Source organism: Lotus japonicus, chromosome 1 (assembly GCF_012489685.1).
Source record: "Lotus japonicus ecotype B-129 chromosome 1, LjGifu_v1.2".
Lineage (NCBI taxonomy): Eukaryota > Viridiplantae > Streptophyta > Magnoliopsida > Fabales > Fabaceae > Lotus > Lotus japonicus.
The window spans coordinates 57,996,861-58,013,492 of NC_080041.1; positions in this window are offsets into that span (position 1 = coordinate 57,996,861).

Genomic DNA, 16,632 nt, shown 5'->3' on the forward strand with positions numbered 1-16,632 from the left:
TCATTACTTGCTTGATCGTTGATTAATCAGTTGCTGCTTCAAGGTTTCGAGGTATAGTCGCTAATCCTTACCTCTGATCGCTTTTTCCATAGCTTTTCTGTAGACTTTTCTGAGCTGATAGTTTATGGGTTTTTGCAAAACTATCCCGAATCTTTCATTTCTGATTCTAAACCTCTTCTTTATGTGCCCAAGATCACTTCTGCCGGGTTAGATTTTCCGTTATGTCGCCGGAATTCCGCCGGAATCAATTTTAGCCTAAAATACCCATTTTTGGAGTTTTTGGAGTAAAGCTTCAACCTTTAGGCTGAAAACTATCGCCTTAGCTTAGTGCTAGTAGGATTAGTTGTCATAAACGTCGTTAGTAACGTCCTTGCAAAATTTGGTTTTTGGGATTTCAGTTTTGAAATTTCTAAGTTAAAAATCATGACCAAAATACCCCTACGACAGTTTTTGATCCGATAATTTTTCCGAGTTCAGAATACCCTTAGTTACGGCTAATGATAGCATAGGAACCAAGTTTGATCGAAGAAAAATCGAGTCCCACAATTACCAAAAGTGGCCGAGCCTATAGGGGGGGAGGAGGAAAATTTCCTTTTCCGAAAACTTGTCTTTCGCGCTAGATTGTCGTACCTTAGAGTATAGATTACTTCGAGTAACCTTAATAAGTATCGATAGCTTAGTTTCCGATAGATTTTGATTGATTTCTGTGGTTTTGTTCTAAAGGTGCTTTTGAAGAGTTTCCCGAGGAACAAGGCTTTGCTTGCGAGGAAGCGTTAGACGATCATTCTGGAGAACCTACAGGTGAGGGCATCTCACTGAATCTCTAGTTAATGCTTAGGGTCGATGCTTTCGACATTGTTTACTGTTTATGCACTGGATTGTGTGTGATTGGAAAATGTTTTCTGAGGCTTCGGCTGACAATGTAGATGATTCATCTACGGAATGCTTTTGAGATTGAATCTTCATGCTAAGTGCTAATTGGGTAATTTAGGATGTGTGATGCATGCCTTATATGCTAAGTGCTATGTGGTTATTGCTTAATATGTTGATATATGACATGTTGATTGATTGTGCTGAGTTATTTATACTTTTGCAATGGGATCTGAGATTCTGAATGGTGAGAATAGCGGGCAGGTCATGCCGATTTTATTTTGAGAGTTTTGAGAAAGTTTGATAGGACGAATGAGATTCGGGCCTTGTTATGATGTGTATGGATCGAGACATTCTCTGGAGTTATTTGGGGATTAGGAGATCCCGAGAACTGATAGGATTTGCGATAAGACTAAAAGGATACTATTTTGTAAAGAAAACTCATAAGACATTAAACAACCTCTAAATCTTTAAATAAAGATAATAAACTCGAAAGGAAGCTTCGGATGCAAATCTTAGTTTTTGGAAAACGAGAAGTGTCGTCGGATCCAAGTGTTGAGGATATTGATAAGTTTCGAGTATGTTGATGCTCTTGTGCTCTGGGAGCAGTTGTGTGGTGGGGCTATCCTGGGGATAAGTCCGGGAAACCGGTAGTTTCCGAGTATGTGATACTCTTTGCTCGTTGAGCAGTTGTGACCATCGGATTGAGATGAGTCGGATGATTCGGAGATCATCATGAGTTACTATGTTGTTGTGAAGAAGTGTCTTTTGTCGCAGAATCGACTTTACCTTAGGGTAAGCTTTTAGAGACATTAATTTAGCTAGAACACGTGGCGACGTGTCGAGTGAGATTCGGAGACGTTGTTTGGCTAATCACTGCATTGCATGCACTCATTAAGTGGTTTAAACACGGCGAGATACCGGACCACGGCGGATTCCAAAATTGGTTATAAGACCAGGATTTCCGCGCAAGAGCACTGCTAGGTGACTCTTAGTAGCAGACCGAAATGGCAGGCCTTCGGGTTTTATGCTGATCTGACTACATGTTGTTGTTGGAGTAAGAGGCACACGGGCCGAAATGGTCCCACCGTGGCTGGTGCTAGGGCTGATCCGATGATGTCCATCCGTTCCGGAATGCATATTGGTTGACTGGGTTAACCTGCATTGCATATCATGCAACATGCATACTAATTTAGTTGTCGAATGTGATTGTTATTTGTTAATCCTATTTGGTACATGTTAAGTGTTTTTATTGTCGTTTATATTATGGTGAAATATGCAACCCTAGGATGTTATCTCTAGCTATAAGCCTAAGTGACTATCTATTACTTGTACCTACTGGGTTTATTATCTACATAGTTCTTTAGAGTTGACCCTCGCGTCTTCTGTGTGTGTTTTGGCGGACAACGCCTTTTGTCAGATGTCCATTGCGGATTGGTTCACAATGGTCCACCCTTCGGGGGGGATTAGGTACGAGATGATCGATCAGGACGACCCCGGGTCGTGGGTGGTTGACCCCGCGAGCCATCGAGCGACGTATTCGGGGCGTATCATGGAGGACCACGTAGATAGTGGAGGACTCCTGAGGTCAGGAGTGTTGAGGAGATGCTCTGTCAGCTTCAACTTGCCACCGGGCGTTCATTGTGGACCAGGACTTGGAGGACCACCACCACCACCGTTGTCTTCAGACGAGGAGGATCCCTCAGAGGAGGAGCCAGTGGGAGTGCCTTCGGCAGAGTCTAGTGCACCCAGCGTAGCGGTCATTGATGATCAGGGTTCGGGCCCTAAGCCCGTGAGTCCAGCATCGGAGCGCACTGCGGTTGCGAGGGGAGGACAGATAGGGTTGGTAGACTTAGTTGTTCTGGATTCTGATTCAGACGACGATCATGCTAGCACATAGTTTTGAGTGTTGGTATGAGCTCCTCGAGTTAGGATTAGTGTAGGAGTAGAGTTTAGCTCTGACAGTCTTGCTTCATTTGCTTCTTTAGGGGACAGGGTAGATCCGCCTATAGCTTTTTGTGTGGTTTCCTTATGGGAATCACAGAGAGTTGGTTGGACTTAGGAGGTCTTATTTAAGACCATTGGGTCAGCTTATTCTCAGTTTTGAGGGATAGTGTTGCGGACACTACTTACCTTTATATTCGGTTTGTACATATTGCCTACGGGCGCTACTCTTCTATTACCGTCACTGGAGGTTTACTCGTGACGAGGTTGCTACTTACAGCGGGGGCTGTTATATATATTGCATATTAGTTTTATTGCTTTTCGCATTTGGGTTTTATTTAATTCAGTCTTGTCTTAGTTATTATCGAAAAAAAAATATACACGTTTTTCCGCATTAAGTTTATTTTTGGTTACTAAAGTGACGCCACCGAAATCGGGGTGTTACAGGTGTAGCCTTGAGCTACCAACCTTGCTTTGTTTCTAGTAACAACTCCATTTTCATCTGACTTGTTCTTGAAAATCCACTTAGTACCAATGATGTTTACTCCTTCAGGTCTTGAGATGAGATCCCAGACTTCATTCCTTCTGAACTGATCAAGCTCTTCATGCATGGCATTTATCCAGTATTCATCAGTCAGTGCTTCCTTGATATTTTTGCGTTCTATCTTGGAGATGAAACAACCATGAGCAATAAAACTTCTAGATCTGGTAGTCACTCCTTCCTTAGGATCACCAATAATGTTTTCTTGGGGGTGAATCTTTTGAATTCTGATTGATGGGGCTTTATTTGAAGTAGTCACCTTATCTTCTTGCTCACCAGCACTAGTCTCAGATTCTTTGTCGAGGGAAATTGGTGGGACATCGGCTTGGACATGTGCATTATCATCATCTTCATGTAAATTTGTCTCCTCCCTTTCACTTGGTACATCATCTATAAAACATTCACAGATTCCATCATGGCCTTTGTGCGTGAGTTATACACTCTATAAGCCTTGCTGTTTGTTGAGTATCCCATGAAAATGCCTTCATCACTCTTGGTATCAAGCTTCCTTCTTGGTTCACGATCAGCCATAATATAGCATTTACTGCCAAAGATATAAAAGTGTTTCACAGTAGGCTTCCTTCCTTTCCAGATCTCATACTGAGTAGATGAGGTTCCTGCTCTAATAGTTACTTTGTTGTGAATGTAGCACGCAGTACTCATTGCTTCAGCTCAGAACCTGTTGGGAACCTTCCTTGCATGTAACATCACCCTGGTGGATTCTTGAAGAGTTCTATTTTTCCTTTCAACAATACCATTATGCTGAGGAGTAATGGGAGCAGAAAACTCATGACTTATTCCTTCTGAGTCACAAAAATCAGAGAATTTTGAGTTCTCAAACTCTCTTCCATGGTCACTTCTGATTCTTATTATAGCACTGCTTTTCTCAGTTTGAAGCTTCAGACATAACCTCTTGAATATCTCAAAGGTTTCAGATTTCTCTCTCATGAAGTCAATCCAAGTGTACCTGGAAAAGTCATCAACACAGACAAAGACATATTTTTTACCTCCCAGACTTTCAACTTGCATAGGCCCCATTAGATCCATGTGTAGTAGTTCAAGGACCTTTGACGTTGTTGGATGTTGGAGCTTTGCATAGGACATCTTGGTTTGCTTTCCAATTTTGCACACTCCACATATTCTTCCTTCTCCTACCTTCAACTTTGGTAGACCACGAATGGCTTCTTTAGAAATGATCTTTTGCATGGTCTTGAGGTTAATATGACAAAGTCTTTGATGCCATAGGTTTAGCTCATCCACTTTTGATGTCAAACATCCTAGAGACTTGAGCTTTCTCCTGTGAGACCCACATGTAGCAGTTGTCTTTGGATCTGACTCCTCTCATCTTCACTTTAAGATCATTTGTAGTAACAATACACACTGCCTTATGGAACAAAACATCAAGACCTTGATCACAGAGTTGGCTTATGATGATAAGGTTTGCAGTCGATCCTTTAACAAGTAATACATCATTCAGATCTGGGAATCCAGGATTTACCAGCTTTCCTATACCCTTGATTTTTCCTTTCGCTCCATCTCCAAAGGTAACAAAGTTGCTAGAGTATCCTTTGAGATTTTCCAGATATTCCATGTTTCCAGTCATATGTCTTGAGCAACCACTGTCAAAGTACCAATCTTCACTTGATGAAGCTCTGAAAGATGTGTGAGCTATGTGGCATGTGACTTTACCTTTAGGCTTCCAAGTCTTCTTTGTTTGTTTTTCCTTTGAAGCCTTGACTATGTTCTGAGTCTAAGGATAACCATAAAGCTTGAAGCAATAAGGCTTTATGTGACCATTCCTTCCACAGTAATGACATCTCCAAGGGGTAGATGTAGCATTCTTCAGCTGAGAACCCCCATGTTGAGGCACATGTTGGGACATCGGGTCTGGCATCGGATAGTTGGTGGGATTCTTGAATTCAGATTTGGTTTTAGCACCAACAAATTTCTTTAGCCCTTTCTGATTTTCCTTGTTAGCAGTCTTGTAGTTAAAGCCAATACCTTTCACGCTTCTCCCTTGTTTGCTTATTTCCTTTAGAATCTCATCAAGCATATCAGATCCACTATTCAGCATACGCACAGATTTATGAGTAGCTTCAAGTTTATTTGTCAGTGTGGACACTTTTTCTTGAAGTTCAGCATTGATCAACATCAGTTTAGCCTTTTCCACAATGTCAACATCTCTAAGTTTTGTATTCCACTCATCAAGATCATCCTGCAGCTTGTCAATAGCTTATCTTAGTTTTTCATTTTCTGACTTGAGTTGCTCTATTTCATCTTCTTGCTCTTTCAGAAGTTTGCAAGCTTCCTTCCGTTTGGTGTGCAAAAGACTGTAAGTCTCCTCTAACTCTTCATCTGTCATCTCCTCATCACTAGATTCTGAATCATCAACAGTTCCTGAGAAGGCATTGACTCTGTTGGCATAGAGTTCTTCCTCATCTTCAGTGTCTTCATCTGACCATGTAACAACCATGCTTTTCTTCTGCTTCTTCAAGTAAGTTGCACCCTCAGTTCTGATGTGGTCATATCCCTCACATTCATGACACTGAACACCTTTACTCTGACCAGATTTGTCTTCTTCTTTGGTCTTTCGCTGAGAATTGAAGGGCTTGGAATTGTCAGACTTAATGTCCTGGATATTTGGCCTATTTCTTCTATCAATCTTCCTCAGAGCTCTATTAAATTTTCTAGCAAGTAGAGCCAGAGCTTCAGATAAGTTCTCATTTTCACAATTAGCATCATCTCCATCATCAGTGTTGGATACAAAGGCTATGCTTTTGCTCTTCTTCTCAGGCTTATCACCCAACTTCAACTCATAAGTCTGCAAAGAATCAATGAGTTCATCAACCTTCATTCTACTGATGTCTTGAGCTTCTTCAATAGCAGTGACTTTCATAGCAAATTTGCTGGTAACGGACCTCAAGATCTTTCTCACAAGCTTTTCATCTGACATGGGTTCTGCCAGAGCAAACGAAGCATTTGACAAGTCACGCACACGCATGTGAAATTCAGAAATAGTCTCATCCCCAGACATCATTAAGCTCTCAAACTGAGTAGTAAGCATCTGGAACCTTGACATTCTCACTCTGGTGGTGCCTTCATGTGCTATCTTCAAAATCTCTCCGGCATCCTTTGCCACAATACATGTGTTGATAAGCCTGAACATGTTCTTGTCCACTCCATTAAAAATAACATTCAGCGCTTTAGAGTTTCCCAGAGCAGCTTCATCTTCATCCTTTGTCCATTCTTCCTCAGGTTTCTCTTCAGCATTTGAGGTACTTCCCTCAGCTTGCACCTTGGTGGGATGTTTCCAACCTTTGACAATGGCCTTCCAAGTCTTGTTGTCAATAGACTTAAGAAAGGCAGTCATGCGAACCTTCCAGTAATCATAATTGGTGTCATCCAGAATTGGTGGCCTGTCAACTGATCCTCCCTCCTTGTTATCCATGAGAACAAGAAAATATCTCCCAAGAGCTCACCCAAACAGAACAGGGGTGCATGCTCTTATGCCAATTGGAATTCTAGTTCCCTTAGGATGAATGTCCTACGCGATGCTGGGACAATCGATTAGAACAATTGATTACTTAATAACAGTACAAACTAGAAAACATAAAAGAAACAAGACACAAGAATTGGTAACCCAGTTCAGTGAAACTTCACCTACGTCTGGAGGGTTTGCACCCAAAGAAAAGGAAATCCACTATCTCAAGATTCAGGAACTACAGACACTCATGAACACAACAAGTTCATAGTTCTTTTCCTAATAAACCCAGTGTATTTCTACTTAATATCTCAACCTAAGTATGAGAGCCCCTCTCACTTTCCCTCTACCACTGTCATAGTGATTGGTGACAACAAATCACAAGAATGTTTGAACAATCAAACTAAACACAGAACGCAGCCTTGCCTTATAGAATCAGAGAGCAAGACTCGTTCACAACTAACAAGAACAAAGCACTACTAACACTTGATCTTCAATATCAGCTTCAGTGTCTTCACGTTTTAGGTATTTGTTCCCTTTATACTTCAGCAGAGGCGGCACTAGGGTTAGCTGGGCTGAAGAACATGATTGATCCACACGCAATTAAACGCAATCTTCCATGATATGATTTGCATAGCATTCAAATAGAAGATAGAAACAAATCCTCAATCATAGATTCGTTCCAACAATAAACAACCCGCAAACAACTCCCTTCAATCAGTTACTTGAACCTCATATGTCAAGGCATCTGCTTCGACATCAGGTTGTTTTTAACAAAATGCAAGACAACAAAGGAACAACAATTCGAATCTAACTATATGGTATGATATGCGTCGAAGAAGTGTTGTAGCTCAGTTCATATGAATGTTGTTTATAACCTTGTCCCGCATAGGTCTCGTAAGAGAAAAATTAGTTACAGTATGAGCTCCGAGAGAAAAAGGGTGCAGGAAGAAATAATGGGTAGAATCAGTAGTAGTGAAACCAGTAGACATATATTAAGAATGGGTCCTCAAGCCTTTTTAATTTAATGTGGTATGTTAGAAAGAGAGGAGGGCGTACAAGCCACAAGATGGTCAAGTGTAGAAGAACAAGTTGCCAAAACAATTTACATATTAACACACAATGCTAAAAATTGTGAAGTAAATTTTTGGTTTCGTCGATTTGGTGAGACGATTAGTCGTCATCTCCGTCATGTATTGAGAACTCTCCTCCAATTGGAAGCAAAGTTTATTGTGCAACATGATGGTTCAACAGTTCCTCATGAAATTTCTGGTAGTAGTAGATTCTACCCATATTTTAAGGTAAAAATCATCATTGAATTACTATTGAGTAAAAGATATGAACAATAAACTTGATTATATTAATATAAATATATTTTGTCAAGATTGTGTTGGTGCCATAGACGGTACACACATACGTGTCAAAGTATCTCCTAAAGATGCTCCCCGATATCGTGGTAGAAAATATCACTCAACCCAAAATGTGTTAGCAGCATGCACATTTGATTTAAGCTTCACCTATGTGCTCCCTGGCTGGGAAGGGACAGCCTTTGACTCAAGAATTATAACGAACGCATTAAAACGAGAATATATGCTCAAAATCCCTCAAGGTAATGAAAAAATTATGTGTGCAATTTAATCAATACTTGATTTTAAAACTATCTCATTGATTACTCAACTTGATTATAGGAAAGTATTACCTTGTTGATGCTGGCTTCATGTTGACAAGTGGACTTATTACACCTTATAGAGGAGTTCGCTATCACTTGAAATAATATTCAGTAACAAATCCACCGCAAAATTATAGATAATTGTTTAATCTTCGACATTCATCATTGCGCAATGCAATTGAAAGAGCTTTTGGTGTATTGAAAAAAGATTTGAGATTTCATCATTGCATGTTGCATCCTTCATATTTACTTAATGGCCATAGATCCAGATGAAGACCTTATAGCTGAAGTAGATTATGAGCTTGCTAATCAAAATGTTTCTCATTACAATTATCAAGCTACAAGAAGTGACAGTGAGGAGACTGCTCATGGAGAGCTTATAAGAGACACTTTAGTCAATCAAATGTGGATAGATTATCAAAATGATATTTTGAGCTAAAAGATGTGTAATCATATTTGTGTTACTTTCTTTATTTTACCTTGATGTATGTTGAACTTGTAGTTGAATTTGGTTGAATTTATTGTAATGTTGATTTTCTTCAAATGGAACATTTTTATTGGTTATTATTATTTTGTAATCATTTCATTTTATTAATTGTGTTTTGCTATAATTGATGAATATCACAGTATCGCACCTAAAAAGCAATCAACAACTAATAGTGGTAATAACATGAATTAGACAAGAGCCATGGATGATGCTCTTATAATTGCTTTCATGCACGAGTATAAAGCCAGTAACAAAGTTAATGGCCAGTTCGCTCCCAAAGCACTTGACAGCATCGCGAGTGAGCTGAGTGTATTGTTTGCGATGAAAATTGACAAGAGTAAGATCTAAAACCGCTGGAAAACATTGAAAAAAAGGTTTCTAATGTTTATGATATTTTTTAAGAAAGCAAAAGATATATATATTAATAGGTAAATAAGAAAAGCACCCGCTCCAAAGAAAAGCGAAGCATACGCTACAGCTAGCCCAACATAAAAAAGCAGACAACCTCTAATATGCACAAAACACGCGCCCAATGAGGATCAAGAGCAAAAACACCCAAAACCCCTAAAAAGATAACCAAAAGCCAAAAGTCATAACCAGTCAATCTTCTCTATAAGCTCTGCGATCTCTAATGTTTATGATATTTTTAAGAATGGTATGAGTGGGTTTGCTTGGAACACATCTACTCATTTATGGGATGCTGGACTAAAAGTTTGGGATGCTCTAATTCAGGTAACATGCATGCAATTTTATTTACTAATATGTCATTATTGAATTGTTGGCTAACTTTTGTGAAATTTTTGCTTTTATTAGTAAAAAACAAAAGCAGCAAATTGTAGAAATACCCCATTTTCATACTATGAGGAAATGGTGACACTTTATGGGAATGATCGAGCTACTGGAGAGGAAGCTGAAACCGCGTCAAAAATGAGAAAGCGACTTAATTCAACCATTGAATCTGATTTTTTGATTCCATTGATGATGGTATACTTCGGAATGACGTGAGATTAGAGGACTTTGATGCTTATAATGTTAATAATGATTTTTCTCCTAAAATTCAATCTCAAGATCCTTGACCAACACAAAGTACTAACAACAAAAGGAAGAAATCAAAAGTGGCTAACAACAAAGGGAAGAATGGTGACATACTTGAAATAAAAGGAGCAATGCAAAAGGTTGCAACAACACTAAAGGAAGAAAATGTTATAATGAAAGAGCGTCACAACCCTCCAATTTCTAGGGGAGAAGCTTGGACGTTAATCAAGGAATGTGAATGCAATGAAAATTTATGGCCTATGAGTTTTTGCAAATTAATAAAAGATGTTGACGAGCTTAAAACAGTTCTTGATGTGATCATGTATATAGTGTTTGGCTCTTCAAACCCCCCTACCAATTGATGCCCTTGATTGGATACTTGAGCATTTTTAAATATTTAATTTAATTCTCTGTACTTGAGCTTTTTTAGCTTTTTATGACATACTTTATGGAGTTTGAGACTTGAGTTTAATTAGTTCTTTGTGGTATTTTGCTATACAATATGTAGTTCTTTATGACATAGTTTAAGGTGTTGGAGACTTGAGCTTAATTAGTACTTTGTGATAGTTCTTTGTGGTATTTTGCTATACAATATGTAACTCTTTATGACAAAGTTCTTTGTGGTGTTGATGTCAAAGAAGGTGAAGGATGGTCGTGGCTTTCTGTGTGAATAGGCACTGTTTTGAGACTAATTGTATTTGCATGCCTATCTAGCTTTATCTTTTTAATTGTTTTTTGTCCTAGTTGTTTCGATTGTTCATGTTTCTAAGATTCTGGTTCATGTTCCTGTCCCTTTCTTTTTATTTCGCTATTGTAAGTTGTATTGGATATTTACTTCGGCTGATGCCTTTCCATATTAGTATATTATTTGGTTTTTCAAAAAAAAAAAAGATGTAATATTGTGTTGTTAAATTCAAGTAAATATATAAAAAGGTATAAAAGTAATTTTAACTATAAAGTCTTTTCCCTCCCCATATGAACCTGTTGAGGAAAAGCACATCTCGATTCAGACAGTACGATAGAGCAAGAAAGCACGAACAAACCACACAGAAAAAACTTTGTTCACGCAGTTCGGCCAAATTGCCTACATCTGCGACTATAGAGTAGCTATAGCTCCTTTTATTGATTTTCAATAATCAATTATGTTTACAATATTAGTTTCTCTCAACTGCCCAATTGTTGTGTACCCTCGCGCACTGCCAAATTTCGGCATACTTGGGCACCACCCAATTGCGGCGCACTCCGCACACATCTAGTGCACACTAGCACACTTTTAGGGTCAGGGACCTTCTATATTTATAGTGGATTCTATTGATCTCTATTTTACAGTAAAATCCTAATAAATCCTATAACAATCCACATTAAATCAAATCCTAATAAACTGAATATTTGGCCTCAAAATAAAATCTGTGGGCCCCAGATTTTCCTAATGAGCCAATTCCCAACAGAATCAAATAAAAATAAGTTATTTTCTCTCTCCTTCCCTCCTATGAACCAATCGTAATAAGTATTAAAATCCCTCCCCTCCCTTCCCCTCTTCTCCCCTCCTTTGAATCAAACAGTGCATTAGTGAAATTTTCTCGTTGGTTTCATATCATTTGAACAAATATAGCTCTAGTTATGCCCAATCCAATGACCGAAGGTCAAGCTGTTAAATGAACTTCGTTTTCCCACAAAGATCAATTCGGTTAGGCCTTAAAAAGTTGGAACTGGAAAATATGTATCTACTATGAAATGTTACCATGGATGTTTTGGAACTTTTGTCACTAGTCTCATGTTGTTTGGATATATTTTGGTTGAGTTATGACTAATTTACTTAGTAGAGGTCAGCATGGGAAATTCAGCAAAATCTATTTTGCATTTCATATTTAGTTTCGCCCACGAGGTGTTTTGCTTAAGTTCTAAGTGAAATATATAAATGAAACTTATAGAAAGATAGATATCATCTAATTCAATTTAGTTTAACTCAATTTAGATCATAGGGAAAAATAGATAGGTAAGTCAAATATTTGGGTTGACTTGTTATCTTGTAGGATGACTTCGGCAATGAGAGTACATTCATGATGTAACTCAGGTTCCCTCTGATACGATTGTCCTGCACGATGCTGGGACAAGAGGTTCGACAATCGCTTAACAATAAAACAAAACTTAACAACAGAAACAATAACACACAGTAATTGTTAACCCAGTTCAGTGAAAACTTTCACCTACGTCTGGAGGGTTTGCACCCAAAGAAAGGAAATCCACTATCTCAAGATTCAGGAATTACAGACACTCATGAACAACTCAGTTCATAGTTCACTTCCTAATCTACCCAGTGTATTTCTACTTAGAATCTCAACCTAAGTATGAGAGCCCCTCTCACTTTCTCTCAATCACTGCCACAGTGATTAGTGAACACAATGAACAAGTAGAGTTTGAACGCAATCAAACACACAGAATCTCTCTTTGCTTTATAGAATCAGTGAGCAAAGACAGATTCACAACTAACAAAGGACAAAGCACAATTAACAAATCCTAAAACACTCGATCTCTCTCTATCAGTTTCGACACACTTCATGTTTTAGGTCTTCATCCTTTTATAGACTTCAGCAGCGGTAGCATGGGCTTTAGGGTTGGCACGGGCTGAAGAAACAGATTGCAGTAACAGCAATTCAAAAACGCAATCTTGATAGATTCGGTTTCTTATTGCACAAGTAAAGATAGAAATCAATCTTTTAACAAAGATTGTTTCAACAAATAACAACCCAACAAATAAAACCCTTCTGGAATAACTCCTTGCTCCTCAAGTAACTCAAAAACATATCTTCAGAGGGCCCCAACTGAAACACAAGCTGAGGACTGATGCCCTAGCTTCACGGAATCAGATGCCACAGCATCTGCTTCGACAATCGGTTGTTTTGACAAAATGCATGACAACATGTTCCAACACATGATATGAACATTTGGTAAGAATTAATGAGTCATATTGTAATCATATATTACTATGATATGCATGACCATATAATCACCTTGTATTAGTGATATGTATGTCTGATTAAAACAACACGTGAGTGATTTGTTGTATATTATGTGTGTCAAGTTTCACACATGAAGAAAATGACTATACTTGTATGTCAAATGTTAAGTAAAGAACGTCATGTTGCATAAGTAAAGGAAGATTATAACATTGCAGGGCAACCCTAGCAACTTAAAGAGGGCTAATATAAAGGCGAATCTTGAATGTAGAGTAAAAGAGAAAAGAAAGACTATGACATTGCAGGGAAAACCTAGTGACCATAAGAGGGCTAGTAAAAAGGAGAGTCCTGAATGTAGAGTAAAAAGTGAAAAGAAAGATTACAACATTGCGGGGCAAACCTGGTGACCTTAGGAAGCCAGTGTAAAGGCAAATTCTGAGTGTTGTAAAAATGTATGTGTATGTTGTATGTGTTTGAAGGAGGATTTTTCATACCTTCCACACGGGTATGTTGGAATGCCATTGTTGTAAATGTTTTTACTATTGTCACCGAGTTTTACTCACTATACTTTGGGGTGATGACATTCCAGGTTTTACAGAGAAGTCTGCATGACAGTTCAAGTTAAGTAGTTGGATCATCGTCACAATGTGGGTTGCACACTTTATGGAGTCGATGTACTTATACTTTTAAGGGGTTTATTGTATTGTAATTGCATTTGACACAGTGTTTAAGTGATGTAAATATTCAAAATATGAGGGTTTACCTGTAAAGTTTTCATTCCGCAAAGTTTTATAGACTCTGTTTGAAGGTATGAAAAACGGTAGAAAGGGGGGGTTTGAATAACGTTTTTAGTATAAAGCTTCCACCTTAAAGATTTTGACAAATCTTTCGAGAACTTTAAGTGCTAAAGATAAGAGATAGAAAAGCACACAAGGATTTTATCCTGGTTCACTTGATAAATCACTCAAGCTACTCCAGTCCACCCGTTAAGGTGATTTCTTCCTTCTTAGAATGAAGGCAATCCACTAATCAGGTAAGAGTTACAACTGCACTTGAAACCTACAAGTGACTAACAATTACACTGACTTAGCTCACACTAAGATTCACTCTCGTAGTCTTCTCTAGGATCCGATCAACCTTGATCTCCTAAAGGAACTAAACAAACTGTTTATCAAAGAATTTTTTACAAGAGATTTGCTTCTCAAAAACTAATAGTAAACTCAATGAATTTCAGATGAAAGAAAGCTTAGAAGAATTTGAATATGTCTTGCACGTATGTGAATGCTTCTAACCGCTTCTTTCAGTCTTCAGCCTCTTTATATACTCCAAGGATTAGGGTTGAGCGTTGCATGGAAAATGCTACCGTTGGAGGGCAGTTCTGGAAAATCCAGCTTCTGCTATGTCTGAGACTGTTAGGTAGGTTTTCAGGAAGGTACAATTGCTTTTGTACTTGGATAGCGACTTGACCTTTAAACCTAGGAGACTTCTGATCAGGGGAATGCTTCATATTGGAACTTGTGAAGCCGGTTGATCAGAGTCAGAGGGAAAGCCCAGATCCTCTGACCATTGTTTCTTCTGATTCTGAACTCAGAGGGAAGAACATGGTCTTCAGAGTATCTTGCTTCTGGACAACAGAATTTCACTAATCAGCTTCTGGATCTTCAGAGTCTTCTACACCATCAGAATATCTGAGCCTTCAGTGTTTCTTGGTTATCAGACTTTCTGGATCTTCAGAGCTTCTAGTGACTGAGTCCACATCAGAGTTTGTATAACTTCAGAACTTCTGAAGCTTTTCCATTGTTCATACTGAACATGGTGAATGCGAAAGCGTTGCTTGGGTTGCTCTTTATACACAGTGCTTCTGATTTGTGTGAGATTGAGTTGAGGTCAGAGCCTGTAAATAGCACACTCAGAAAAACACGTTAGAGTACCACAATTGTTCATATCAAAAGGTTAACTTGTAATCATCAAAACATAGAGTTGTACTACTAGATCAAAACTTGATCTTACACTGTTTTCTATAGAAGAGTAAGCTTCTTATAAAAGAAATATTATTTTAGTATTTAAAGTTAGGGCATTACAAATGGAGCTTCTGAAGGACTATGGTTGGACAATCTTATATTATCCTGGTAAGGCGGATGTGGTTTCAGATGTTTTAAGTAGAAAATATATGGATTGTCTTCCTCATTTAATAGAAGCGAAAAGACATATGGTAAGAGAATTCTCGAAACTTTTTTGACAGTGGGATTCAGTGTGAGATTTCACATTGCAGCTCAACAAGAAAGTCTCACGATACATATGATGTGATAAAAAAATAGAGTGCAAGTTTATTTTTAAGTTGAATATAACGGAACCCTAACGGTGGTCCAAGGTTAGAGTTGGTAATATAGGTTGGCGGGGAGCGTCGTACCTACGTCTTGCCCCGCCATTGACCCGTCAAAATGCGGGTTGGGTTGGACTTACCCACTTTTTACATTTGGATTTAAAGTCTTAACCCAATCCACATTTTGGTGAGCCGACAAGTTGGAGAACTAACCCACTTAGAGAATATAGTAAAATAAAAAATAAGTTTTGCATGAGTAATTTTAAGAAATATTTCACTTTTTGTATGTTGCCACATGTAAAAAATAGAATCATCACAATATTATACTCGTTCTCTATCTTTAAAGATTATGAGCTCAACAAGAAATCCTCATCAATGATAACATCAAACAAATATTTACCATGCCTTGTTAGTTAAAACTGTAATTATAACCTGAATAGCAACTATAATGTGTATGTGAGCTTCAACAAGCCATTGGTAAATGTCACTTTTTCTTTAATACCCACTCACTCAACTTTTTTAACATTACTAGACATGCTCTGCAATTATAGTAAGAGTTTACTTCATAAAATAATAATCATCCAATAAATTATAAACAATAATGTCATGCAATCATGAAAGTTTAGACAAAACATAACCTATAAATAAGGGACGAAATATGAGTTGGTGGGCGCAACCCGTCATTGGTCCGTCAAAATGCTGGTTAAGTTAGGTTAACCCACTTTTAAGATTTATGTTCAAAATCATAATCTAACCCATAAAAAGATGGGTCAAACGGACTGATCCAGCAGACCAAACTTATTATACAAATGCTTAATCTTACGAACCGAAATGTGAGAATTTTAAAATGATATTTATTTTCATAATAGTATTTGAAATATTGATACTAAAACACTGCTAAATTTATAACCATTCGTTATTTTCGTTTCATATGGATTAGCAATTCTCAACTTATTAACCACTCGTATTTCCAAAAAAAAACACTCCTATATTCAAGGTTTTGCGGGTTACAAAGCCTTATAATACGGATAATGGTTTGTTGAAAACGCATTTCCAGCTCCACCTTAACCAATATAGAAAGAGAAATAAGAGAAATGAGCGATATGATATGTGATGTGACCGTAAATGCAGAGAGATAAGAAGAAAAATGTGTGGAAATGAAATATTAGAGAAAAGAAGTGTGAATAAATCATCCCTCCTCATAATACATCTCGAATTTGCAACACACTGATTATGGTTTTAGCTCAAAACCAAACATGAGAAGTAAGAATAAAATTTGGATGAGACTAAAATATATATTTTTTAGTTTGTGACATGTGTCCTCT